Genomic DNA, 27,214 nt, shown 5'->3' with positions numbered 1-27,214 from the left:
GCAAAAGTGAGCCAGTGACGATGTTTCCGAAACGACAGTTAAGATAAAAACCAGGGTGAAAGAGAGGAGTCAGTTAAAGAAGAGCAACGAAAAAAAAAAAAAGGTGTCAATCTCTGAAGTGGCTCACACCACAGATGTTACTGTGGAAGAGTATGTAGAGCATCATTAGTCAGTGACCTGTTTAAGGTCATGGACTGATAACACAGGATGTGTGCAGTAAAATGTCTTTACATTCATTCTGAGAGGTCCTCAGGCATCTGGAAACTGATCGTGGGAAGAAACTGTGTGCCACACAGTACCTCATTAATTCAAGCAGACTTTTTAGAAAAGGGTCACAATATGACGTGCTCTACTGGCAATAATTATAATCACATGGAGTTAATAGATGGGTTAGGGTGGCTGGTTTAGTGGGTGCACACACCTGATTTGTTTAATTGTATATTGAGCATTTACCAAAACTATATTTGTACTCCCACAACCAATTAATCATCTTATTCAAGAAATATATTCTATTTCAATTATAAAAAAATATATAGCAAAATTTGCAGTTTTTGGTTAGATGTCTATATTGTAGCAACTAAATAGATAGATAGATAGATAGATAGATAGATAGATAGATAGATAGATAGATAGATAGATAGATAGATAGATACTTTATTTATCCCGAGGGAAATTCAACTCTATCCAATTTGAATTCAATTCAATTCAATTCAATTTTATTTGTATAGCACCAATTCATAACAGAAGTTATCTCAGGACACTTTTCAAATAGAGCAGGTCTAAATCATTATTTACAGAGACCCAACGGTACCACCATCAGCAAGCACTTGGTGATGGTGGCAAGGAAAAACTGCCTTTTAAGAGGCGAAACCTAGGACAGACCCTTCGGCTCTAGCTGGGTGGTTGTCTGTCTCGACCAGTTGGGGTGAGGGGGGGGGTGGGACAGACCGACTGACAGACAGAATTGCACAGCAACAACAGTAGCAACAACTACAATAATAGTAGTGACTGATGATGATGAACATGAAGACGATGATGACGACGATGACAACAACGATGGGGGACAATGAGCAGTGATTATAGTATCTGTAGTATACTACTACAATACTGCATCATGGGAAATCCTCCGATAGTCTAGGCCTATAGCAGCATAACTAAGGGATGGTTCAGGACTCACCTGATCCAGCCCTAACTATAAGCTTTATCAAAGAGGAATGTCTTAAGCCTACTCTTAAATGTGGTGAGGGTGTCTGACTCCTGAACCAAAACTGGAAACTGGTTCCACAGGAGAGGAGCTTGGTAACTGAAGGCTCTGGCTCCTGTTCTACTTTTAGAGACTATAGGAACCACAAGTAGCCCAGCATTCAGAGAACGTAGTGTTCTAGTGGGGTAATAGGGTACTATGAGCTCTTTAAGATATGAAGGGGCCTGACCATGAAGAGCTTTGTAGGTGAGAAGAAGGATTTTAAATTCTATTCTATAAGTACAAATAGAATATAATTTTTATAACTATATTTGTATTTTAATTAGTGTATAATCACTTTTTTTACTGCTTGTTACCATTTGAACCGTCATGTTTCTAAAATAGCCCAGAAGGGACAAACCAAACACTGACTCTAGATAGGGGTGTACACATTTTTAATCTGCAACTCCACCACTAGAGGCCTCTAAATCCTAAATATTAAACCTTTAAATATTGTGAATTTTCTTTGATAAATATAGACCATAGAACTTAATGGTAAGCATACTCTAGTTATTTGTAAGGATGACTTTATGAACAGATTGGTCATCAGCCAGACAAATCATTTCACCTGTCAGTTAACTTCATTAAGTCAAGACGGGATGCCAACTCAACTACTGTCCGTAGTGCTACTGCAATCCCTGGCCTCATGCCTATACTTAACAATGATTCCATTGAGCTGCACCCAGTGAGATGTCACTCACAAAGGAGATTATTTGCTAGGTTCATAGGGACACACGTGGACTTGACATAGCACAAATACCTAGGTAGGCTAACGAAGTAGAGGTGTAACTTCTCCCTGCTCCTTACTAGCCAGTGTCAGTCCCAATACTGATTTGCATTTTTGACCTGACTTTCTAAAAACGGGGAAATCTGAACCATATTACTGGTTGACAGGACTGGTGGGTGTATTGAGATAAGTGGGAACATACTATTTCTAACAACATATTTCGGGCAATGGCCACAGTGTGTGGCATAAGCATTCAACTGTAACCAGACTTATGTAAACAAATAAATGAAACCCATTTCTGTCCAGAGCGGTATTGACTGCATTTCACATGAGCTGCTCTCAAAAGCCATTCATACCTACCGTGCGCGAGATGCTTTTCCGTACGCTGCCTTTGTTGCTTGTTCAAAGTGTCAGAATGTCATGATTGCATGGCCTTGCCCTTGAAGAGCTGTTTGCTTGATTACTCCAGTCATCCATTCAATGGCCTTAGCTTTTGTTTTTACCTGAAACCTTGCAGCGTGCCAGCATCCAGGCTCATGGTCATGTTTGCTATAGTTCATTACCACTGCGAGAAGCTAGAGAAAGGAAGAACTCATCAAAGAGCATTCTTTCTTCCTCCATTCTGTTTAGCCAAGGTTTCATGGATGAGCAAGCAGAGAGGGAGGAGGCCAGGGAGAAAGAAAGAGAATTGATAAACAAAGCAGGCTTGGGTCACACATCTCCAAACGTGACCACACGTTGATAAGAACGTGATTGTTGTCTCCGCATGTTACCACCTTTTGTCTTACACGTTTATTTATAGAAGGGCTAATTTACCCTCTACCCCTACTTATTAGCTCTCACAAGGTGTTGTGCACAAAAAAACACAAACAGTCATCTAATCAGGTCTGAGCCCTCCATGTTCCTGCCTCTGTAACAGTGTGTGTGCTATTGTCACTACTGCTGTAGTTAACACCCTATGGTTGATTTGAAGTGGGAGTGTTGGGTTTCCCAAGGAGAGGGCAGCACATATATCTCATTAGCAGGTACAACAGGTAAGGTGTGAGTATGTTGGGCAATGCTAAAACAGGAGAGCACTTGACACTGTCCAAGCTACTGTGCATGGAATCCACCGGAGCATTTGTGAAGAAGCTGCAAATAAGAGTTAGTAGACATGACAGCATATACCTGCAGTGATCTCATGTGAACTTTCTGATTTGATTTAGAGAGAACGAAGATGCTTTCCAAAAATGAAAGTGACAGATGACAAGAGTCAAAGTAAGTGACTGTCCCGGTCAGTCTTTCCAACACTTTGGTTTGGTCAAAAGTTAGACATTTCAACAACTACTGGCCAGATTGTAATGACATTTTAATATGGATCATGTGACTTCTTTTGGAACCACAATCTGGTCCAAACATTCTCTTTACTTCCATTCCAAACTCAAAACAAAAGTTTGGAATTTTCATGAAATATGTTGTGGATATTTGTGATATCCAGAGCATGGATGATAATTGTTTTAGTAATCTCCTGACCACCATCATGCCAAAGTTTCCAGAAACAACAAAATGCAGTTGGTATAGTAACATGGAAATTGCTTTTTGGACACCCTGTGAATTTTTTTGGAGCACAACCATCAGTGGCATTACATTCTTTAAACTTAACAAAGTGCTATAAGACATAAAATGGTAATTGGACCTGTACTTGTATAGCGCCTTTCTAGTCCTCCGACCACTCAAAGCACTTTTACACTACGTGCCACATTCACCCTTTCACACACATTCACTCAGTGACGGCAAAGGCCATCGAACGGAAACTAATGCATTCATACACATTCACACACCAATGCACAGCATCGGGAGCAATTTGGGGTTCAGTATCTTGCTCAAGGATACTTCAACATGTGGCGGGAGGAGCTGGGGATCGAACCAACAGTAACATGCTCACATGCTAAATGTACTGTGATTGCTTACCATGGTAGCTTAGTGTGTTAGAATGCTAACATTTACTTAATAGCAGTAGCTTGCAGTCTCAGTGCACTCTCTAGTCTCCAAACATTTCACACAGTTATCCCATTTATCCAAGCTGACAACATCAGTTGACTGCAACATTTTTTAGCTTGCCTGTTTGCCTTTTATTCTCACACTTTTTTCTTCTGACTCCCACATCTGAACATTCATCGAGAGATGTCCAGCATGCTCAAACGCTTTTAACTCTTCATTGCAGTTTTGGGTTGATTCATGAGGAGTTTGCTGTGTAAAAGAAAATGTGTGACATATACAAAGACAGATGCCTAGTCAAACATTAGTGTCTCATCGGAGTAACTTACAAAAAGTTGGGGTATCAGAGACAGAGCTGCCTGGAGTGTATCCCTGGAGAGTGGCCTACATCATTCCCTAAATATTTCAATCCCTGTCCCATGTCAGGGAGGCAACTCTCACAGACTCCCCGCTGTTCTCTGTTAATGAATATTAAGAGGGACATTTTCCTGAGGGTGAGGGTCTATTTATTTATTCCCTTTATTGTTTTAAATCTTCTCGCCACTCTCTTGGTCTCTCTGCCACTAATTTAATTGTAACTGGAGAAGAGGAGGGAAAGGATCAAACTAGCTGTTTCAAATCAAACTATTGTCAGCGTACAGCTGTGTGGATGCTAGGAGTGGTAACTTGTTTTAGCCATGCTAGGAATGTTGTTCTTGGGATGGCAATGTTGGTCTAGTCCACCACTTTTGTCCATACTAAATCTCAACAACTGAATGGATTGCTATGGCTACCAGAGGTTGAATCCTAAAGACCTTGTTGATCCCCTGAATATTCATCTAGCGCCACCAATTGGTCAAAGAAATAGGTGCCAGGGTCTTACAGAGCAATATAAGGGCGGCTGTGGCGCAGAGGCAGAGCGGGTCATCCCCTAATCGGAAGGTTGTTGGTTGTTGGTGGCTCCTGGTGCCACATGTTGAAGTATCCTTGAGCAAGATACTATGAATGTGTGTGAAAGGGTGAATGTGGCACGTAGTGTAAAAGCGCTTTGAGTGGTCAGAAGACTAGAAAGGCAAGTACACAGGTCCATTTACCATTTACCATTACCAATATAACATTTACAGATTGGCCCATATTTGGCATAGACATTCATCGTAGAAACATACTGCATTTTTTCATCTTACAACTTTTTTTTTTTTTAGTAGTATAAAAATTTCAGTCAAAACAATCAGTCAGTCATTTGGGTCTGTACTCTCTATAGATAGTCTGAAGATAGGAATGCAAAAGTTGCTTTTGTTGTTTCCATGTGTATGTATATTTATAAATTTATATACATGCTTGTGTATGTACTTATACACCAATCAGCCATAACATTATCAGCACCTAGGCACTCTTGTGGTCGTAATTAGCCGGTTCACCGCTTTTCCTTCCTCTGACCACTTTTGATAGGTACTGACCACTGCAGACCGGGAACACCCCACAAGAGCTGCAATTTTGGAGATGCTCTGACCCAGTTGCCTACCCATCACAATTTTGCCCTTTTCAAAATCTCTCAAATCTTTATCCTGTCCATTTTTCCTGCTTCTAACACATCAACTTTGAGGAACAAAATGTTCACTTGCTGCCTAATATATCCCACCCACTGACAGGTGCCATGATAACCAGGTAATCAGTGTTATTCACTTCACATGTCAGTGTTCATAATGTTATGGCTGATCAGTGTACATACACCTGTATTCACAGGAAATAGTTATGTGATGCATTTTTTGAATTTTCGTTGTTAAGAAGTTCTACACTCACACACGTACACTCAGAAGCGTGTGGAGTGAGGAAGCTGCAGTGAGTGCAGATTATTCTATCAATGTCAAACTTCAATGACACTTGTCATCTGATAGGGTTTGGTTTTAATAAATGAGGGACAAGCAGCCGAGCTGAATGCAGCAGTTTAACCCCCTGTTTGCACAACACAGCACACCGTCAGACCAACAACCTTAATGAGCATGTGCGGGTGGCACAGTGTTCATGGTCGGACACAGCACTCTGCTCATATTTATCATTAGTCGCAGACTGGGCTGCTGCTGTGGATTCCATCATGAACACTAGCCCTGATGCTGAAAAAGGAGGCCATAACAGCTAAAGTTTGGCTTTTGGTAAAAAAAAAATAAAATAAAAATGTCTACATTCTGTAGAAATGTCTACATTCTGCAGTAGGTAACTTTTTTGTCATATTTGCTATACTTTAAGTTTATCCTGACAATAGTACATGAAACAGATCATCTGTAAAAAAAAAAAAAAAAAAACAGGTTCCACTGACTAGTGGTCCTAATGGCATTTGTAAGAATTAACTGCACATGAATGAAAACAACCAGTCAGAGCCAAGAAAGAGAAAATGTATTGTGGAGGCTCATTCCCAGGTTGTCAAATACAGATGCTTTTGAAATGAAACTCAACAATCAATAACGTTCAAGCCAACCAATCCAAAGCGTCTCTGTCTTTCTTGGCTCTGATTGGATGGCCCAGTGAAAGTTTCATCAAATATGACAAATTTATTTTTAGAAAATGTTGCTACTGTAGCTTTAATGTAGCTTCATTTTTAATTCTATTCTTGGGATTTAAGGCTTTTTAAGACCCCAAACATAGGCTGTACTGCAGGGAAATATACCTGACATCTAGAATATTTCCATATGATGAAATGATAATCACTGTTTTTATTTTAAAGCTCTATTTAAAGGGGAGACATATTTGTTTAAGTCACTGTCTCGGAGCAGAGGTGACACACTGCATCACAGGTCTCCGTTCAGCAACACTCTGGTTTCGCTCTTGTTTGAGCTCATGATAGCCCTCTGCTCTTTTATGAACCAATATTACTCAATGCTCTGAGACTTTTTAAACATCTGTATAATGTCTTTTGTGTTTATTAAGCCCTCATAGATTACCTTCTCTTTCCCCTGGTGCTTAACCTGCTTCTTTTATATATTGTGACCATGAAAACTGTTTTCCTTTTCTTTTCACTCTCTGCACTGTATAATGATTATTAAGGCCTGCAAGCTGCTGGAATTTAATTTCTCCACATAAATCTCTACAATAGAAAAAGGAAATTAAAGTTGCCATTACTGTCGGCAGTATTATCGTATCCTCACTTAACCTGCCATTCAGGAGAAATGAAACATTTATACTGCAGCCCCTCCTTCCTCCTCAGCCCTCGTATATGTGATGTCTGTGTGTGTGTGTGTGTCTGTGTGTGTGTGTGTGAGGAAGACAGAGTAAAAGGATCAATAGAGGGATACTGATATTTGAGAAGTTTATATTTCATCCTAGACCACCCATTATGTCCACATCTTTATAGAGAGAGTGCATTGTACACAATCTACATATTAAATCTGTACAACATTTGTGTGAAAAGGTAGCACTTTTTGCTGAAACACCAAATTACTTCTCTAGGAAGGCAGGTGCAAAATTACAAATATATATATAAATCTGTGTTTTGCTTTCGTTTCTCATTTCCATCAGCTAATCTTCTCAGTAAACCCTAGCCAGCTAATAATACCAATACCTTGAACACACTCTCTCTCTCTCTCTCTCTCTCTCTCTCTCTCTCTCTCTCTCTCTCTCTCTCTCTCTCTCACACACACAGACACACAGACACACACACACACACACACACACACACAAACAAAAAAAAAAAAAATCAATTATGCTGGCCCTGACCAGGAGTGTCTCATTATTTCATAGGCAATAACCTGAATGATAGAGTAATAAGGAGCAATTTATTTGGAGAGGGGGAAGCGAGGGAGGAGGGATGAGCAGAAGATGGATGTGTTCAGATAGACAGATCTAATTAGCCTCATCTAAGCTGCAACTAGCCGCTCTGCTCAGGCTAATCCGAATGCTACAGCTAATGACCAGCAATCCACACCACCTCCTCCTCCTCCTCCTCCTCCATCATCAGCCTTGGGCTGCGTTGTTCCCGCTTCTGTGATGTGAGGATGGACAGATATCCAGCAAGGACAGATAGAGAGTGACCAAAGTGTACTCAAAACAATATTATGTTTCTGTAAGTTGTAACTCTGTTTCTGCGGTACTGAATAGTTTACTCATCATTTTTATTTCTTCTAGGAGTACTTACATTGCTTTGTAACTCATAGTATCCTTAAAGGCACTTATTATTTGTCATTGGTATTCAATGGGGAACCTATGCTACTACTACTGATGTGATATCCTTATAATATTCATACAGAATCCATGCAATGGCTACTAGAGTAAGTGCAGACTTAACTATGTCATTGTATTCTGTTATAGTATTTTTCTATATTTCTAATATGGTATTTGTGACACACTATAGTACATTCATAATGGCCTCATAATGTCTTAATGGTACTCTTCATATTTATATACTGACTTAATGTGTGATATCTCCAGTATACTTAATAGTTTTTTTCTATAGGTGCTTCATATATCTAATAGTGTAATATATAAATAAATAATGATGTTATAGTGTGTGTTGTGAGATTATCACTGTGCCTTATATTTTTTAATTATGGATATTTATATAAATATCTTTTACATGGTTTTCCTATAATGAGATGTAATGTATGCAAGATACACACATCTGAAAGTGGATCAAGAGCTGCAGTCTTGTGACTTGGTGTATATGGTTTTTAAACCAACTTGTCTCCTGAATTACTGTGGATGTTTTATTTTTGAAATATAGCTTTTAAAATTAATAGCTTATGTAGTCACAGTGCTAAAGCTCAGCCAGGAAAACAATTGAAGCTAATGTTTGAAATATGACTGTGTTTATTTTGTTTCTCTTAAATAATATATTTATTCATATTTTTATTGCTAGAGATAAATAAATCACCAGTGATTGATCTGAAGGTATAAATGCCTGAACCAGGAAATTTCTGTCAACATCGTGGTCAAATTAAGAGAGGTGCAGACAGAGCTTCCCAGTGACTAAAATTCAGATAATGTTAGAAAGATGAAGGTGATTAGTTTTAAGGGCTGCAACTGTTAATTGAGTCACTGATAAGTCTGATGACTATTTTCTTGGTTCATCAATTAATTGTTAATGGTTAATAAAATCTTACCACAAAATACCACAATTCCCCAAAGCCCAAGCTGACATATTCAATCAGCTTGTTTTGTCCAGCCAAAGATCTTCAGCTCATTTTCACACTTTCACCAGTGAATGTTTGGCATCTTGGCTTTTAAAAATGACTCAAGCAATTAAATAAAGATCAAAATTGTTAACTAATTAATTTTCTGTCAATCATCAAGTTGATTCATTACTCAAAGAAGCAGCATTACCAGAATCACCACTGGTCCTTAGTCACAGGATAGAGCAACAGTCTACTTTGGGGATCTCAAACTGCCGGCTTCGCAAATCCCTCCCTCTGGCCCCAGACATGATGTCAAAATAATGTCATACAATTATATAATTAAATATAATCTGCCGCACAAGATTGTTGTATAATATCACTTTAAATCACCCCTTCATTTACAATTAAAATAAAAACAATTCTATTTTTAAAATGTATGACTACATGAGTAAATGAACAAAGTTTTATTATTGTCTCATGCATGCAGTTACACCATTCAGTCAAGCCAGAACCAGAATTACAGTTGTCAAACATCATGGAAAAAAATAAAAACCCTTATGCACATACATACATACATACATACATACATACATACGCATACATACACTGATCAGTCATAACATCAGAGCACTGACAGGTAAAGTGAGTAACACTGGTATCAAGTGAACATTTTGTCCTCCAGTTGATGTGTTAGAAGAAGGAAAAATGGGCAGCGTGAGGATCTGAGTGACTTTGACAAGGGCCAAATTGTGATGACTAGACAACTGGATCAGAGTATCTCCAAAACTGCAGCTCTTGTGGGGTGTTCCCGGTCTGCAGTGGTCAATATCTTTCAAAAGTGGTCCAAGAAAGGAAAAGCAGTGAACCAGAGACAGGGGCGCCAAGACTCACTGATGCATGTGGGGAGCGAAGGCTGGCCCATGTGGTTCGATCCAACAGACGAGCTACTGTAGTTCAAACTGGTGGTTTTAATAGAAAGGTGTCAGAACACACCATCACTGTTGGTTTGGGGCTGCATAACATTATGACCACCAGGGTGCCCATGTGTCAGAATGTTAAGGCTTATCGGTGTATATTTACATCACAAACATGTATATCAATATATAAATATACATACACATGGAAACAAGAAAAGCATCTTTTGCGTTCCTATCTCCAGACTATCAATAGAGAGTACAGACCCAAATGACTGACTGAGGCTTACATTACTGAAAAGTCAAATTCATTCTAATTAAACAGTCTATCTGACCTTCTTTTCCAGGCCGTTGAGAAAATGTTAGCAAACGTAAATACAAAATTCAAACTTAAAATCAAAATTAAAAAGGCATTCCATGAATTTTGTATGGTGCAAATAATGGCAAGGGAGAGAGAGCAGGCTTTAGGCCTTCATTTGTTGTTTGGCTGTAAACAACAAAGATGACCTAAAATGTATGAAAATGGCTGTTTGCATGTTATTATTAAATATGGTGTTAGTAATAGAAATATTTTTGTTTTTATTGTGCTTTCTTGTAGTACTTGAATGTTTAAGTGGCGCTCCTATGATATGACAATACCAGCAGTGGGCCCAAGACAGAGTATGAGTGTAAGTAGAGCTATAGGAAGGATATAGAAATAGTTAGTAATACAAATTACAAATAATTATTTAGAGGATACATTAATATGCAATAGTGGGTTTATCATTTACACTACATTCCCCTATGCTGCTGAGTCTAACTAAAATTTATCCTATGTGTGATCAATAAAGGTACATCTTACCCATCTTATCTTATACTTCAATTATCTGCAATATTTCCATAATTTTCCCATAGGGACTTCATTCCCTGCAGTGTGAATCCAGAGGTTCCCTCTGTCTCATGCACACTGTCAAGTGCGAAAAGGAAACTGGCAAATGTAGCCGTACACAAAATCTGTAACATGCACATTGTTAATATCACTGACTTCACTGTATGTTTGTCACGACCCCTCTTTTCATTTACACAGTAATCATGTTTATATGTTTGCACTGTACTTTTGACATTGCACAAACCATTTGGCACGAGTATGCATGTAATTAATATTGTTGATTTAGATTAGGGAGATAACAGGCAAATTAATCTCAACCTTAAGGGAGGGGGGAGAAAAATTAAGACGGAAGAGAGGGAAAAACATCGACCTTTGGACTGCTGCCATCAGTGAAGTTACATCTGTTTACTCCCTCCCTCTGTGACCTTTCTGTCATGTCTGGACAGCCAAGGTTTGCTGACCCCTCTTTATCTCATAACCTTTTATCACCGCTCCATCTCTCTATTCTTCTTCTCTCCCCGGGGTTAACATCTCCTTCCTTGATTCTCCTGTTATTTGTGGGAGCTAATGAGTCAGTAGTCAAGGTTCAGATTAAATTAAAGGTTAAAGGTAAAATTAAAAATAACGCCATGTCCGAGCCCACTGGGGATTGTTGTGAAGGAAGAGCTGCCATGTGTTTTCTAGCAGCAGCTGCATTTGAATAGTGTTTAGACTCGGAAGCCGTCACCTCTCTTTCTGCCGCCGCATCTTCCTCTTTTTCCTCTGCTGTGAATCCGTCCTTCAATAAAAGCTGTGTTAGCCCGACATCCAGAGTCATTTACTGGAGACGATGGCTAATTCGGCTCCTTTCAAATGCTAATGCACACACTCTTGCCATCGGACTGGCAACTCCTCTTTTATTGCTCAACATCCTCATTACAATGGAGACGAGAGTGTGTGTACAACTCTCTCTGGCTTTATACTGCTGCAAGTCTACCTTTGCGTGAGTGTTTGTGCTAATGAATGAGAACAGCGCCACAAGGGGGAGTTGAGAGGTGGTGATTTGACAATTTCTCTAAAACACACATCCAAGAGGAAGCCAGAGGACAGGAAAAGGGAAAAGGGAGAGGAGGTGGAAGAGGGAGAAAAAGAGAGGAAGGAGGTGGAGGAGGCTGTGGAGGATGAGCGTGAGACAGGGACAGAGACAGAGGAGGATAAAATGAATGATAGTGGATAGAGACAGAATGATGCGTTGAAAGCCAGAGTAGAGGGAGAAGACACACATATCAGAGACACAGAAGTGAGGCTGAGGAAGAACACAGAGCAGTGAAAGTTCATATATACGCTATTGAGAGACATTAGGGCCAAAATGTTTTGGTAATTCGAAAAAACAAAATTGTAAATGGAAAGTACAATTTTGTAGTATTAGTATTGATTTTTGGAGGTTGCTGTCCATCGATCACAGCAATATCTCAGGAACTCCCCTAGGGAATTTCTTCAAACTTGGCACAAACGTCCACTTGGACTCAAGGATGAACTGATAAGAATTTGTTGGTGAAAGGTCACTGTGACATCACAAAACATATTATTTCACAATTGGTTGGACAATGAATTGATGACACTTTTGACTCAAAGGTCACTGTGACCTCAAATTGACCTTGACAAACACGTTTTCAAGAATTGATGTTGTAATTCAGACATAATGTCACACATATGTTTAATGGGATACAACAGTGCAGTGATGAGTTTAAACCCAAAAGATCAAAGATCAACTTTATAACCTCATTATGCCCTAGAAAAACACATAATTTAAGAATGAACTTTGAGATTTCACACACATGTTGACAGGGACAACACAAAGAGTAACTTACACAGTACGGACTTTTAAGATTCTGAAAAGACAAACAAAGCTCAGTCCAAAGGGAACTGTGTTGTGGGAGATAAATGTTTTAGTATTGGTAATATATTGGTGAGGTTGGGTTAGGGGGTAAGTGATTTTTTTGGTAGGAGGAAGTCTGATAAGAATCATGGATAGTCACACTGTCAGATCAAAGGGCCATGGTGTTGAGGAAGGCCTAAGGCCTTCACCAATGATTTACAGTGGCACTGTTAGAAGAGTCACCAGGTGTGCTTGTATGTACTGGATGGTATATAAGGTAGATCCTTCTGGAAGTCTGGAGAGAACATCTATGCTGAGGTATTATTTCCATGCTGCATGTACTGTAGGAACTTGATTCATCACACTTGGTTCGTAATTCTTCAGAGAACTAGCAACTCTTAATATTGTGAAAAAATTCCCCGTACCTTTTGGCAAAGAGGATGGGATGGACATGCTGCTGATCAACTCCTGGGTCTAGACTGAAGGTTAAGTGCTTGCAGGGGAAGTTCTGCTTCGACAAACGGAGGACAGGATCCTGCCTGATGTCAGACACAGCTGGTGGACAGTGAACGCTCCATCTATTGGAAAAGTGAGTATGGTGTTAGGTAGGTATTTTTCCTTTGTGGTGGTGACTGTCTGGTTTGTTCACATGTTGGAACTATGTGTAGGACCCATGTTTTCCTGAGTGGTACTGGGAGCCTGTTTCCATATAATTCCTGAGGGGTATTGGAAACCCGATTTCATTTGTTTCCTGTGTGGTGCCGAAACCGATGAAGAAAGGCAAAAAAAAAAAAAAAAATAGAGAAGTAAACTAAAAAGACAAAAACAGAAAAGGAAAAAAAAGTTTTAACAGAAGAAAGATAAGAGACAAATCTAAGAAAGGAATGCACATTAATGTAAATCTTATTAGACAGTTAACCGCATAAAGATAATGGTGGCCGTTATTGAGGATTTGCGGAGTTAGAAGGAGTGTTTGGTTGGTGAATGGTAAATGGTAAATGGACCTGTACTTGTATAGCGCCTTTCTAGTCTTCCGACCACTCAAAGCGCTTTTACACTACGTGCCACATTCCCCCTTTCACACACATTCACTCAGTGATGGCAAAGTCCATCGAACAGAAACTAACACATTAATACACATTCACACACCGATGCACAGCATCGGGAGCAATTTGGGGTTCAGTATCTTGCTCAAGGATGCTTCGACATGCGGCGGCAGGAGCCGGGGATTGAACCAACAACCTTCCGATTAGAGGATGACCCGCTCTTCCTCCGAGCAACAGTCGAAGAGAAACCCAAAACATGTGTGTGCAAAAGACATAAAAGAGTAAAAATATAAACTTTGTGGTGACTCAGTCAGTGTCTGGTATACATACTACAAGGGTGCGTCATACAAGCCACCTGGCTGAACTGAGTTGCCTAAAGGTAGTGTGTGAATGATAAGATCCGACCATACACTGGTATGGAAAGATCAGTATGATTGGGAGGTTTGTGAACGATAAGCCCATTGGAGTTCCAAGCCAACCTGGCCGGTGAGTCTGAAGTAGAAATGGGGATCAAACTGGGGAAATTTAAATCCTTACTTTACCCTCTTACCGGCATTGCTGAAATTTGAAAAATATTAGAAAACAAGGTGGGTAAGGATGTTCGATTTTGGCACCATGTAACCAGGTTGTGTTATCTATCATAGGTACACGTACCATAGATTGTTTAAAGATGGTGTAGAGTGATGTTTGATAAAAGAGGACTGTGGAGGTGGGTGTGGTTAACACTCAGCTGCAGGAGATAGAGGTGTGGGTAAGGCTTGTGAGAGCAGTGCCATGAGTTGATGATTACAGCTGGTACTTACTGAGTAATCACTCTCTCCTTATATTGCAGTAGTGTGCTGGATCTGGGCTGACAGACAGACAAGTGAGAGCGAGCGAGCGAGCGAGATAGATAGATATATGAAGTTGTTTTATGTTGTCTGTGGTGACTACAATTTAATAAAAGTTGTGTTGTACAACAGACCAGTGTTGTTGGATTGTGTGCTTAGGGAACCCACAGTAGTTAAGAGACTTGCTACAAGGACAAAGGGGTGTGATGTCAAGATCTCAGGGGGATAAATTAAGGTGTGCAACTTCCAGCCCCAAATGTTGCAATACTAATGTCACAGGTTCCATTAGGATCCTGGTGGTTTTTAGGAAATTGATTCAGCGAATGCAGACTTAGCATTCTGGTGAATCCTGACTCATAGTTCTGGTTTGTTTTACTTGTAATGGTTATACTTGGACACAGATGGCACAGGGTTGTTCCTCTAGTCCCATTCTGGTGCTGTGACTGTAGCTGAAAACCTTGTACATTGGTAGCCACCATGTTATAGTACACGTGTTGAGTAGATTGACAATCTTTTAGTGTGCTCCCTGACAAAAAGGGATTGTCAAACTGACACAGAGTCTTTGTTCGGTTTTAGAAAGAAAATTATCATGCTGTTTTTGTTTTTTTTAAAGAAGCAACTCGTTTTGCAATCAGTGCACTATCTTGGCCATATAACCACACCGGAGGATTGAAAATTAGCACTTCTTCAGATAAATGTAAAACCCAACTCCCAGCTAGTGGAGGTATAGTGAAAAGGCTCATCAAACAACAAAATGAATTGTTGAAACAAAGTTATGATGGGTTGAGGGTTTACTACTTGCATAACGTACCTCCCCTTTATAAATATAATCATACAATTTAAATTAAAAAAATTAAGCTGAAATATAAGATTGATTTTCATATATTTTTTTAATAGGATATATATTGATTGTAGTGATGAAAGTAGATTTTCATGAATATAGATTTAGTGAATATAGATTCAAGAAAATCTGACAATACGGAAAATAAATGTCCTTAGAGGCATGTAGTGTAAAAGCTGCCGAGGGTGGCACAACCAGTTTTTAGGTTTAGGGGGCAATTACTTTTTCACATAGGGCCAGGTAGGTTTGGATAGCTTTTTTCCCTTAATAAATGAAATCATCATTTAAAAACTGCATTTTGTATTTACTCAGGTTATCTTTTCTAATATTAAAATTGGTTTGACGATCTGAAACATTTGAATGTGACAAATATGCAAACAAATAAGAAATTTAGGAAGGGGGCAAATACTTTTTCACAGCATTGCAAGTACACTCCATTTACCATTGCAGGGTTTTCCAAAGGGACACATTTTGGCAAGGGGATTTCTCTTAACTGATATTCCCTGAACAGGAAGCAGGGAGTAATATGAGTTAATGGCAAATGGACTGCACTTCCACTGATCAGCCATAACATTATGACCAGAGCAATCTGGTAGTCATAATGTTACGCAGCCCCGTGTTAGAGCAGACCACATGGGCCAGCCTTCGGGCCCCATATGCATCAATGAGCCTTGGCAGCCTATGACCCTGTCTCCAGTTCACTGCTTTTCCTTCCTTGGATCACTTTTGATAGGTACTGACCACTGCAGACCGGGAACACCCCATAAGAGCTGCAGTTTTGGAGACGCTCTGACCCAGTCATCTAGCATCACAATTTGGCCCATGTCAAAGTTGCTCAAATCCTCACGCTGCTCATTTTTCCTGCTTCTAACACATCAAGTTTGAGCACAATATGTTCACTTGTTACCTAATGTATCTGTAACCTGCCTCAGCTCTAACTGTTGATGGTAAAGACTGGGAGATACAGATATGTTTTTTTTATCAGTGCATTAATTACCTCGTGGACCAGAAAATCAGAAGTCTAGATCACTATAGGAGAAAGGGGTATTAGCAATATGCATTGAGTGACAGAGTAAAGAATTCACACAACCAACAGGTAAGTGTGTTATATTGTGTTGATTAAAGAAATAAAATTTAGAATAAATCAAAAAAAAATAATATCTGGCTCTCTCACACAAAACAGTAATATCTGCAGCAAAAGGTTAATTCAATTCAATTCAATTCAATTCAATTTTATTTGTATAGCGCCAATTCATAACAGAAGTTATCTCAGGACACTTTTCAAATACAGCAGGTCTAGACCAAACTCTTTAAAACATTATTTACAGAGACCCAACAGTACCACCATGAGCAAGCACTTGGCGACAAGGGCAAGGAAAAATTGCCTAAAAGGCAGAAACCTAGGACAGATCCTTCGGCTCTAGGTGGGTGGTCATCTGCCTCGACCAGTTGGGGTGTGAGAGAGAGAGAGAGAGAGAGAGAGAGAAGAGAGAGGTTAGCATGCAGCCACCTCGACGACGGTCCGGCAGAGAGAGAAAAAACAAAAACACGACGGCAAGTACACCCTGACGGCGTCTGATTGGTTACGCTATGTTACATCACTTGAACTCCTCATGTCACCCGAATCTTGTACACTTTGAGAAAGGCACGTTCGCCACACTTGAAATAAACAAAATATTATTTTTTAAACAGATATAAATAAACTTGTGTATATTAATATTTTTTATAACTCTATTTATTGACATATTTAAGATTTTAATCATAAATCCTATTTATTCATTTTGTGTAAGATTAATTAATTAATTTATCTGTCACATAAAAAATAAGAAATTATTAATTTATTGATCTAATCAATTAACTGATAAACTGGACTTCTAATAAGGGCCTAGTAACCTGAATTACATATCCTACCCACTGAAAGGTGCCATGATAACCAAATAATCAGTGTTATTCACTTCACCAGTCAGTACTTATAATGTTATGGCTGATCTGTGTGTATATAGTGCCTTTTTGGTCTACTGACCACTCAAAGCACTTTACACTACGTCACATTCACCCATTCACACACATTCATAGACTGAGGGTGCAATCAGTACTGTTTGTGTATACTGTGGAACAGAACACAGCTATCACGGTCTCCCTCAGTAGATGGAGTTTTCTTGGTTGTCATGTTGATAGCACAGTTAACATGATAACAGGTGGTCGTATATAGAATGCAGTATAGATTGTATCATTTCACATTGTCACACCAGTATGCATAGATTACAATATTAATTAAAGCTGCAAGCAGCGTTGGGCGGGACCTCGCACTCCATGCAACTCGGGGCGTGCTGTGGCCGTGTCGCGGGCCGTCGTAGCACGTGCGGACCACAACATGAAAATCTGCCGTTAATCAGCTCAAAATCGACACGCAGCGCTTACTTCCTGTTGCCAGTTGGTGGCGCTATCACTATGTCTGAATATTGTCATGTAGACGTGTTCAGGGTGGGACTGTTATCAAACACGTGAAGTTTCATTGAGATTGGATCATGTACGCTGAAGTTATGAGGACGTGTTCAGGGTGAGACTGTACACTGAAGATATGAGTACTATCTGTTTGATGGCCAATCGGTGGAATTCGACACCTCGTCACGGGCACACTGTTAAACATACAGTCACAAATAGCACAACTTTTGATAACCAATGTGTGTAGATTGAAGTGATCCAATTTGAAGTCAATCTGATAAAATCTGTAGGAGGAGTTGGTTAAAACAGAAGCCCTTAAATGCTGGAAATAGCATCACAGTTTGACATTCGATTCAACCTGGCCAACTTTGAGGGAATGCCACGGACACGCCCTTTAACGTACAATCACAAATAGCACAACTTTTAATCAGCACCATTTTTTTACTGTACTGACTAATTTTGAAGCAGATCTGATAAATACCCTAGGAGGAGTTTGTTCAAATACAACGCGAAAAATCACAGAAAATGACCAAAAAAATCAAAATGGCTGACTTTGATGCCACGCCAAGGACACGCCCTTCAATGTACATTCACAAATAGCAAAACTTGTAATCAACACCATTTTTTGACTGTACTGACCAATTTTGAAGTAGATCTGATAAATTCTCTAGGAGGAGTTTGTTCAAATACAACGTGAAAAATTCACCGAAAATGCGCACGGAATTCACTATGGCCAACTTTGAGGGCACGCCACGGACACGCCTTTCAACGTACATGCACAAATAGCACAACTTTTAATCAGAACCGTTTTTTGACTGTACTCACAAATTTTGAAGCAGATCCGATAAATTCCCTAGGAGAGGTTCGTTCAAATACAACGCGAAAAGTTCGCCGAAAGTTAAAATCAAAATCAAAATGGTCGACTTCCTGTGGGGTTTCGGGTATGGGTCCCGGCATGTTACACGTGCATACCAAGTTTCATAAAAATCGGTGAAACGTGGCGCCAGGGCTGCTGTTTTATTATCCTGTAGGGGGTGCTACAGACACGATTTTTGGTATGTGAGCTTCAGGCACCAGTCTACACGTGCCCTGTGAATTTCATATTACAACTATCTCCGCACAGTAATTTACCATGCCACCACGGCGCCACCTGGTGGCGGATTGTTGTTTTTAGTGAGCTTCAGGGAGCCATGGGGAAGCATTGTACCAAGTTTCATCTTAATCACACATACCGTTGTAGAGATATGAACTTCTTCATTTTAAAGAGCGCCACCTTGTGGCGATGGCCTGAAATTGTGCACGATGCTTAAGGAAGACATGTGGAACTATGGACTTAAGTTTGGTGTCAATCGGACATACCAATGTGGAGAAATGGTCCACTTCCTTTTTTGACGAAAAATCCACAGGAAGTGCTAATTTTATAACGTGCTGGTTTTTTTAAATATCAAAATTCTTTTAATCACTTTTTTATTATGAGGGTCCTCAGATGCTACGTGAAAAATTTTGTGCAAATCGGACAAAGTGCATGGAGGGAACACGGAAAAGTAGTTTAAGGACATTTCGCGCTCTAGCGGAGAAAAATTATAGGCGGAAGCGGGCGTGGCCTATATGGGGAGCTTCAGCTCCATTTACCGAATGCGTGGCTATAAGTTTTTTGAATGTGCGACAAACTATGCAGAAGTTATTAGCCTAAACGCATTTTTTATGATAGTAGCGACACCTAGTGGCCAACCTGAAAGCGACGCATAGAATATCCCCATTTTCACCAGGCCTGACAACTTTGCCAAATAAAATTGAGTTTTCATATATGTTCACGGGGGCAAAATGCAGTCAAAGGGGGCTAAAAGTAGTAATAGGTAAGAAGAAGAAGAAATCGAGCAAAAACAATAGGGACCTCCAGCGGTCGCTGGCTCGGTCCCTAATAATTAACGTGGTAGCTTTGGCTTAGTGGATAAGCAACTCATGCCACTTAACCTCAAGGTCAACTGTTTCATTCCAACAGGGAACACTGTTTCATGGTTTATAGACCTATATCTCTCTCTCTCTGTATGTCCTGTCTGAATCTCTACTGATCAAAGAGCTTTATTACCTCAGAAGATGTTGGTACTGTAAATGTGGCATCATGTATACATACAGTATAGTTTGTTAGTTTGTTAAGTGTCACCTATTTTAGAAGCGTGCTGTTATTAATTTGTAGAGCTATCCACACTGGCCATCTACACATAAGTGTATAAATATGAATCATGTAGTAATGTCCATACATCGTGTTATTGTAAAAAATTGAAAAGGTACTAAATGATTTAGTGTTGCACTTCTATTAAGTTGGGGACTTGGGGAAGAGCAACAAGATCTTGAAGTTGAAGCAGAAATTCCGGCTTTTAGTCCCTACACTGGATCCTGCATTTCGAGTATGTACAGAGTTATCCTCTTCACAATAAGTAAATTATTTTTGACATGTAAAACTGGCTAAATGCTGATATAATATCATACTGATTTGGGGCTATTGTGTAACTAAAACTTCAGGTTCAGTTCTCAATTTTGGCATTAACAGCTGGGTTAAGTTAGGTCTTTGGGCTTGATGTGGGCTGTGTACGTATCTCAGTAAACTCTGTTTTGTGTGACATTTTGGAATCTTCACAGACACACATTAAATCTATCACATTAAAACAAGTAAGTCTACAAAAGACATGCACTCAAAGGCTGAATACTGAATATGTAGTTCCACCTTAGCAACATCTTTGCCTTATGGTACATTAATCATCTCTCACACCTGGAAAATTCCAAAAGTGCTAATGTATTCTCTTTCAAATACTCCTATAAAATATTTTAAAAACCAATGCAACTTTGGCACCTTGGAGTTAATTATATCTCCAGTCCACAGTTTTGGTGTTGCCACTTAGTGTTAGCACTATAGCTGGCCTCCCACCCCCCATCCCCTCGTGAGCCCCTGAGGACACTCCCCATCACTATCACCTCCCCACCCCCCATCACAGTGGATTAGGTGCTAACTAACCCTCCTTTAATTAACTCGTGATTAGGTATTAATATCTGGCGCAGGTTCCAGGCTTGAAGTTGTTGCCTTAATAAGTGGATTAGTGTTAGCCTCTTGCTTCTCTCTCTCTCTCTCTCTCTCTCTCTCTCTCCCCCGGCTAAGAGATATCTATCACTCTCCTTCCACATCCATCCCTCTTGGCTTTCGCTGGCAACTGTTCAAAAGCAGAAAATTCCTGCTAACAATTTTGTTCTTGTGGTCAGAGTGGATGGGCTCAGTGTTATGAGCACGTCCATGCAGGCAGAATTACATGCAATGCAATATGTTCTTTACACAGCTTATGGGGGTTGGGCCTTGATTTAAATATTATCGTAGAATTGGAGAACGCCCCAATAAAAAGTTGTGGGCTAGGGTAAATTTTTATTCTCTTGCTAGCTAGCAGCACAGGCTACTTAACATTCTCCTCATTGTGATGCTACTACCTGAATTAACAAGGGAGATAAGCTTGTAGAAAATAAAATTGGAAAAGAAAAGTTTATCAAGAAGAAAAGACACACATAGTTGTGCTTGTTCTTGAAGAAAGCCCAATCTGAAATTGAGGTTGTGTAAGAGGCTATTTAACCTTCAGTTGTTTATTTTTCTAACTTATACAAAATTAATATAGAATTCAAAACTCAGCAACTGAGCACAGTTTTCTTTTTTCCCCTGTGCACTGTAAAGCAGTAACAGCTCATCAATGTACATTATCCTAAGCTGCTGACGCAGCTGGAGCCCCCAGCTGGACGGGTAACAGTTATGTAAGGGTAACAGAGATCTGGGCAACATACTCATTCATATAACATGTATTGGTGTAATATGCTTTTCATATATGATTTGGACATAACTGATTCTTTGCTGTGGGGTATCTCACATCTAACAATAACAAAAGAGGAAGTATGTTTCTGTAAAATGTATTCTTTGCCTGAAGTTTGTGTCTTTTACATGACTGTCCACCTATCTCATCAAGCATGCATACAAGTTGCACAGGTGTGTCGTACAAGCAAAAAAAGCAAAAAAGTCTGCATCTCTTCTTCATCAATGACCTTGAGGGCAGTTTTTTTGTTAAAAAGGATCATAAAACACCAAAATAACATTTTCAACAGCACATAACTGGGCTTCCCTTCAAAGCCAGAGGCAAGCAAATGTGATTTAAGAAAAACACTTGTAATATTTAGCAGGTGTTAAAAAGGATTTACAGGAGAGAAAAATACATTTTCCAGCATATTAAAGCGAGCCACCTGCATCACTTAGCAGGTCCAAGGAGCAGCTTTCAGGGAGCACACTCCAATTTAATGAGAATATGCTCGAGAACGGCACTTCCAGCCGGCATCAGAGCAGACCACAACAAAGTCTGTGTGTTTATTCAAATATTTACAGCTGGCCTGCTACGGCAAAGAAAGCTCTTTGTATGTGACCTTATGGCAAAGGATCAAATTAATGTAATGTGGAAGGAGTGAGGGAGGAGTGATCACAGCAAAATGGACATAGTTTGCCTCTTTTTTTTGCACTTTTTTTTATTTTGTATTATTCATGTAGGCATTTTCATGATTATTTCACATATTCAGGGAACCAGCCATTAAAACAATTTAGAAAATTAGTGGTAGACTCAGCTTGAGTCACTACACACTACGTGCCACATTCACCCTTTCACACACATTCACTTAGTGATGGCCATTGAACAGAAGCTAACGCATTCATACACATTCACAGCATCGGGAGAAATTCGGGGTTCAGTATCTTGCTCAAGGATACTTTGACATGTGACAGGAGAAGCCCGGGATGGAACCCGCTTTGCCTCTGAGCCACAGCTGCCCCAAGAGTTCAGGACTCACCCGAGCAGCCCTAACTAAAAGTTTTATCAAAGAGGAACGTCTTAAGCCTACTCTTAAAAGTGGAGAGGGTGTCTGCCTTCCGAACCCAAACTGGAAGCTGGTTCCACAGGAAGGAGCTTGGTAACTGAAGGCAGTGGCGGTCCTTCCTACAGGCGACATAGGCACTTGCCAAGTGAGGGGTGCCAAATATGCGACGAGAAAATTTTTTAAATTAAAATTATAACGTCTGTTTATTTTTTCAACAGTTTTTGCCATCCCTCTATCTACAACAACAACTTTGATATGAAAATAAATTAAACTTAAGTAAAAGAAATGACAATTCTGACGTGACCTTTAGCTGTTACACGTCACTGTCACAACATGCTAGCGCGCACACTGATGCACAGTCGGTCGATCGGCTGTGTGTCGAGGGGTTACTATGGTTACAGCTACAGTCCATGGAAAATGAAACGGCAAAAGCCATCCAGGGCGCACTTTCAAAAGCGCAGAAAAGAAGAGCGGGAGAAACGTGCAAAAGAGAAAGGTACGTAATTTTGATAATATATTTATTAAATTCACCGAACATTCATGATATAATCATGCTAGCTAGCAGTAGCATCATGTCATCTTACTAGTAAGCTAACGTTAAGTAGCAGTGAGGGCGTGTGACGCCCTGCTTCGTTCGGCTAGATTTGGTCGTTATTAACATGCAGTCGGCCGCAATATTGTCATAATAAGACTGTCATAAGACTGGTTCAGACTGCTGGCCTGGGTTGGCCTGGACTGGCTGGATATTTTTCGAGAAAAACACTATACAAGTTGATGCTAGCTACAGTATATAGCACTTTGCATCTCATTGTGTGCTATGAAATTAAAAATTGAGTGGATGTGAAAAGTCTGTTATTACTGTACATATAGCAACATTAGATTAGATTCAGTTTTGGATTAGTTTTAACTTTACTGCCAAGTTCAAGTACCGTGAAATACAGTTTTACATCTAACCAGAGTGCAAACTAATAAAGTGCTGAGTGAGTCAGTGCCTCATATGCAGATGAGGATATCAACATGTGGACTTTATAGACAGAGGTGCAAAAGATGAGCATATGTTATATACTGATGAACAGAGATAATTATAAGTTACATACTGATGGAATATTGTATCAAAAAAGTTGAGCATAATAATAATAATAAATGAAATATACAGGTAGAGTTATGTTTATGCAGAGAGGTATGCACATAGAGCTCTGAGCATATGGGACTAAGGCTGTGTCCGAAATCACTCACTACTCCCTATATAGTCCACTATGTTGGACTCCCTATGTAGTGACTAGGGAGTAGGGAATGGAAATGATTTACTCCATGTTGATAATACACTTGTTTGTTATATCATTTTAGATTCACTATTAAAATATTTGGGACCACCTGCAGCTGAATCATCAGACCAGGAAAAGCCATGCACCTCAGCTGCTCCGGTTTCCTCAGATGAGTTTAATGTGTCAGTGAATGTTTGTGATGATAAAAATGTATTGACTTGCGTGAAAATGACAATATGTTGCGCCATGTCTCATCCAGTCAATGTAACGTTATTTGTTGGTGGTCAGATTTCCTACGAGGAGGTTATTGATGACTTTGCAGCAAGGAAGGCCAGAAAGATTGCATTATGAATGAAGTGTGATATTAGTGTGAAGTAGAATATATTATTCTATTCACTTGGGGTGAATTTGAACCTTATTTGTTTATTTTGTATATTATATTTTGATTAATAGGTTATATGAATCACATTTTACAGTATCTAATTTTGCACACAATGTTTTATTGTTAGTTTAATTAATTAAATTAAATTAATTAAACTTTAGTGTGCACTTTTTGTTCTCAGATGTTGCACTACTGTTAAAAATATGTTTAAAAGTTTATTTTTTGTATATTCATTATTGAACAGGTTTATTCTTTTGCACATATTGTTATATTGTTTGTATTATCATTGTTTAAATAAATGTGCAATTCTTTGGACATGAGTTCTTTCTCTTTGTAGGTGAGGAGGAGAATTTTAAATTCTATTCTGAATTTTACAGGGAGCCAGTGCAGAGAAGCTAATAGAGGAGTCATAGTTCCTGTTAGTACTCGAGCTGCAGCATTCTGATTCAATTCTAGCGTCTTAATGAGCTTATTGGGGCGGCCTGGTAATAAGGAGTTGCAGTAATCCAGCCTAGAAGTAACAAATGCATGGATTAGTTTTTCTGCATCCGTCTGTGACAGGGTGTGTCTGATTTTTGTAATGTTACGTAAATGAAAGAAGGCAGTCCTAGAGGTTTGCTTTATGTGGGAGTTAAAGGACATATCCTGATCAAAGATAACTCCAAGATTCCTGATGATGGTGCTGGAGGCCAAGGTAATACCATCTAGAGCAGAGCTGGACATTTTAAGGTCAATCATAAATTACAACATAAATGAAAAAGTATTTATGCTGTGCATGCAACACAACTGTGTTGCTTTTATTTTGAAAAGCGCGCCTTTTATACATTTTCATAAGGACGCACATGCGCGGATAAACACGTACTGGTGCTATGATCCGAACGGTGTTAGCTACGATGTGGTTGAACTTAACACTTCCGACTTGACCCACTTTCCGGTCTTTTCGCGGGCCTTTCCGGGAGACGATCGCCACCCAACGTTACAGAGTCTATATGTGGTTTTTACATACATTAACATCAACATTTACATGTCTAATTATTATACGAAAGTTACTTTAATGAGGGAAAGCCACAAGAACACTCGGCGACGATCAAGCCAACTTATAAAGTCAGTTCCTATTTTCACTGAACAGCTTAAAATAAGCACTCATATGGGTACATATAGTAGCTAGGTTTGTCTAGCTAATTAAAATGGCGGATCTTGTGTTTATACAATTTGTGGTCGAGGTGGGGGAGGCAAAAAAAATTGATTGTCAAAGTCAGCTTTATTTGTCAAATATGCTATACATGCACGACATACAGCACATATGGAATTTCAGTCCAGATTGAAAAAGTTACAGACACAGGAAAGGAGAACAAAGGAACAGAGCAAGTGCAGCATTGGTTTTTTTTTATTTGTGAAGTATCACGGTACACATGAAGATTTAATGCAAAAATACATTCAAATTAGCTATTCAGATGTATTTTCTTGTCTGTAAGCTAAACTAAATAAAGTATATTTTTTATGGTTAATGGTAAATGGACCTGTACTTGTATAGCGCCTTTCTAGTCTTCCGACCACTCAAAGCGCTTTTACACTACGTGCCACATTCACCCTTTCACACACATTCACTCAGTGATGACAAAGTCCATCGAACAGAAACTAACATTCATACACACTCACACACCGATGCACGGCATCGGGAGCAATTTGGGGTTCAGTATCTTGCTCAAGGATACTTCGACATGTGGCACCAGGAGCCGGGGATCAAACCCACAGCCTTTCGATTAAGGAACGACCTGCTCTGCCTCTGAGCCACAGCCGCCCATTATGATGTCATCATAATAATAATTGATATATTATGGGTGTGTTTGTGAGTAAGAGAGAGTGAAGGAGGGAGGGGTGTGAGAGATGTGTTGAAAAATATTGGTTATATAGATACATTTTTTTAATGTATAAAAATAGTATTGTTGAAACAAAAATTTTGCTCTTATGTTTCTGTCTGAGAACAGAGAAGGAAAGACTAGAAAGAAGAGACGAGAGACAGAGAGAGAAGAGACGAGAGACCGAGAGAGACCAGACAGAGAAGAGAGAGAGGAGAGAGAGCCAGCTAGCCCTCAAAATGTTAGCTCACGCAAAAAAATAAAAGTTGATACCGAGTACCACGTTTTCAACATGACATGGAATGCTAAATATTTATTTACAGAAGTGAAAGGTAAAGCCGTGAGCTTAGTTTGTGGTACACAGGTCGCTGTATTAAAGGATTATAATTTGAATCGCCACCATGAGGAGAAATACAAGAACTTGTTTGATCAAGAGCGCGCAAGGGAGTCGGATGCTTTGCTAGCTAATCTGCAAAATCAACAAGGACTTTTTGAACTTTGCCCCTCCAGAGGTGCAGCTGTTATGTTATGTCATATCCCACAAAATTGCTAGAAAAAGTAAACAGTTTTGTGAGGAGTGTTTGTTGGAGTCTGTAGCACTAATATGCCCGGAGAAAAAAAGAGCATTTGAGAACTCGCCCCCTCTCCTGACGTACTGTAACGAGGAGGGTTGAGGACATTGCGGGAAATCTGGAGCTTCAGCCGAATAACAGAGCGGTCAACTTTGACTATTTTTCCCTGGCTTTGGATGAGAGCTGTGATGTACATGACACTGCCCAACTACTCATCATCTTACTCATCATCTTACTACAGACTTCAAAATCACGGAGGAGCTGGCAGCCATGCAGTCAATGAAAGGGACAACAACTGGGAGTGATTTGTTCACGGAGGTAAATGCATGTTTGGACAAGTTGGGACTGAAATGGGACAGCCTGGCAGGTGTGACAGCGGATGGTTGTCCAAATCTGACGGGGAAAAATGTTGGACT

General features: G+C 39.6%; 1 long non-coding RNA gene across 1 annotated transcript in view; it reads left to right on the top strand.

The window, feature by feature from the left end:
- Positions 1-695: 695 nt before the first annotated feature.
- Positions 696-27,214, top strand: part of LOC127354510 (uncharacterized) — a 41,487-nt gene continuing 14,968 nt past the window's right edge. Inside the window, exon 1 of the long non-coding RNA XR_007881567.1 lies at positions 696-777. This is a non-coding gene — a long non-coding RNA (uncharacterized LOC127354510). The remainder of the gene's footprint in view (positions 778-27,214) is intronic.

Source organism: Dicentrarchus labrax, unplaced genomic scaffold (assembly GCF_905237075.1).
Source record: "Dicentrarchus labrax unplaced genomic scaffold, dlabrax2021, whole genome shotgun sequence".
In the NCBI taxonomy this organism is placed as follows: domain Eukaryota; kingdom Metazoa; phylum Chordata; class Actinopteri; family Moronidae; genus Dicentrarchus; species Dicentrarchus labrax.
This window is presented reverse-complemented; position numbering and strand designations above follow the sequence as displayed.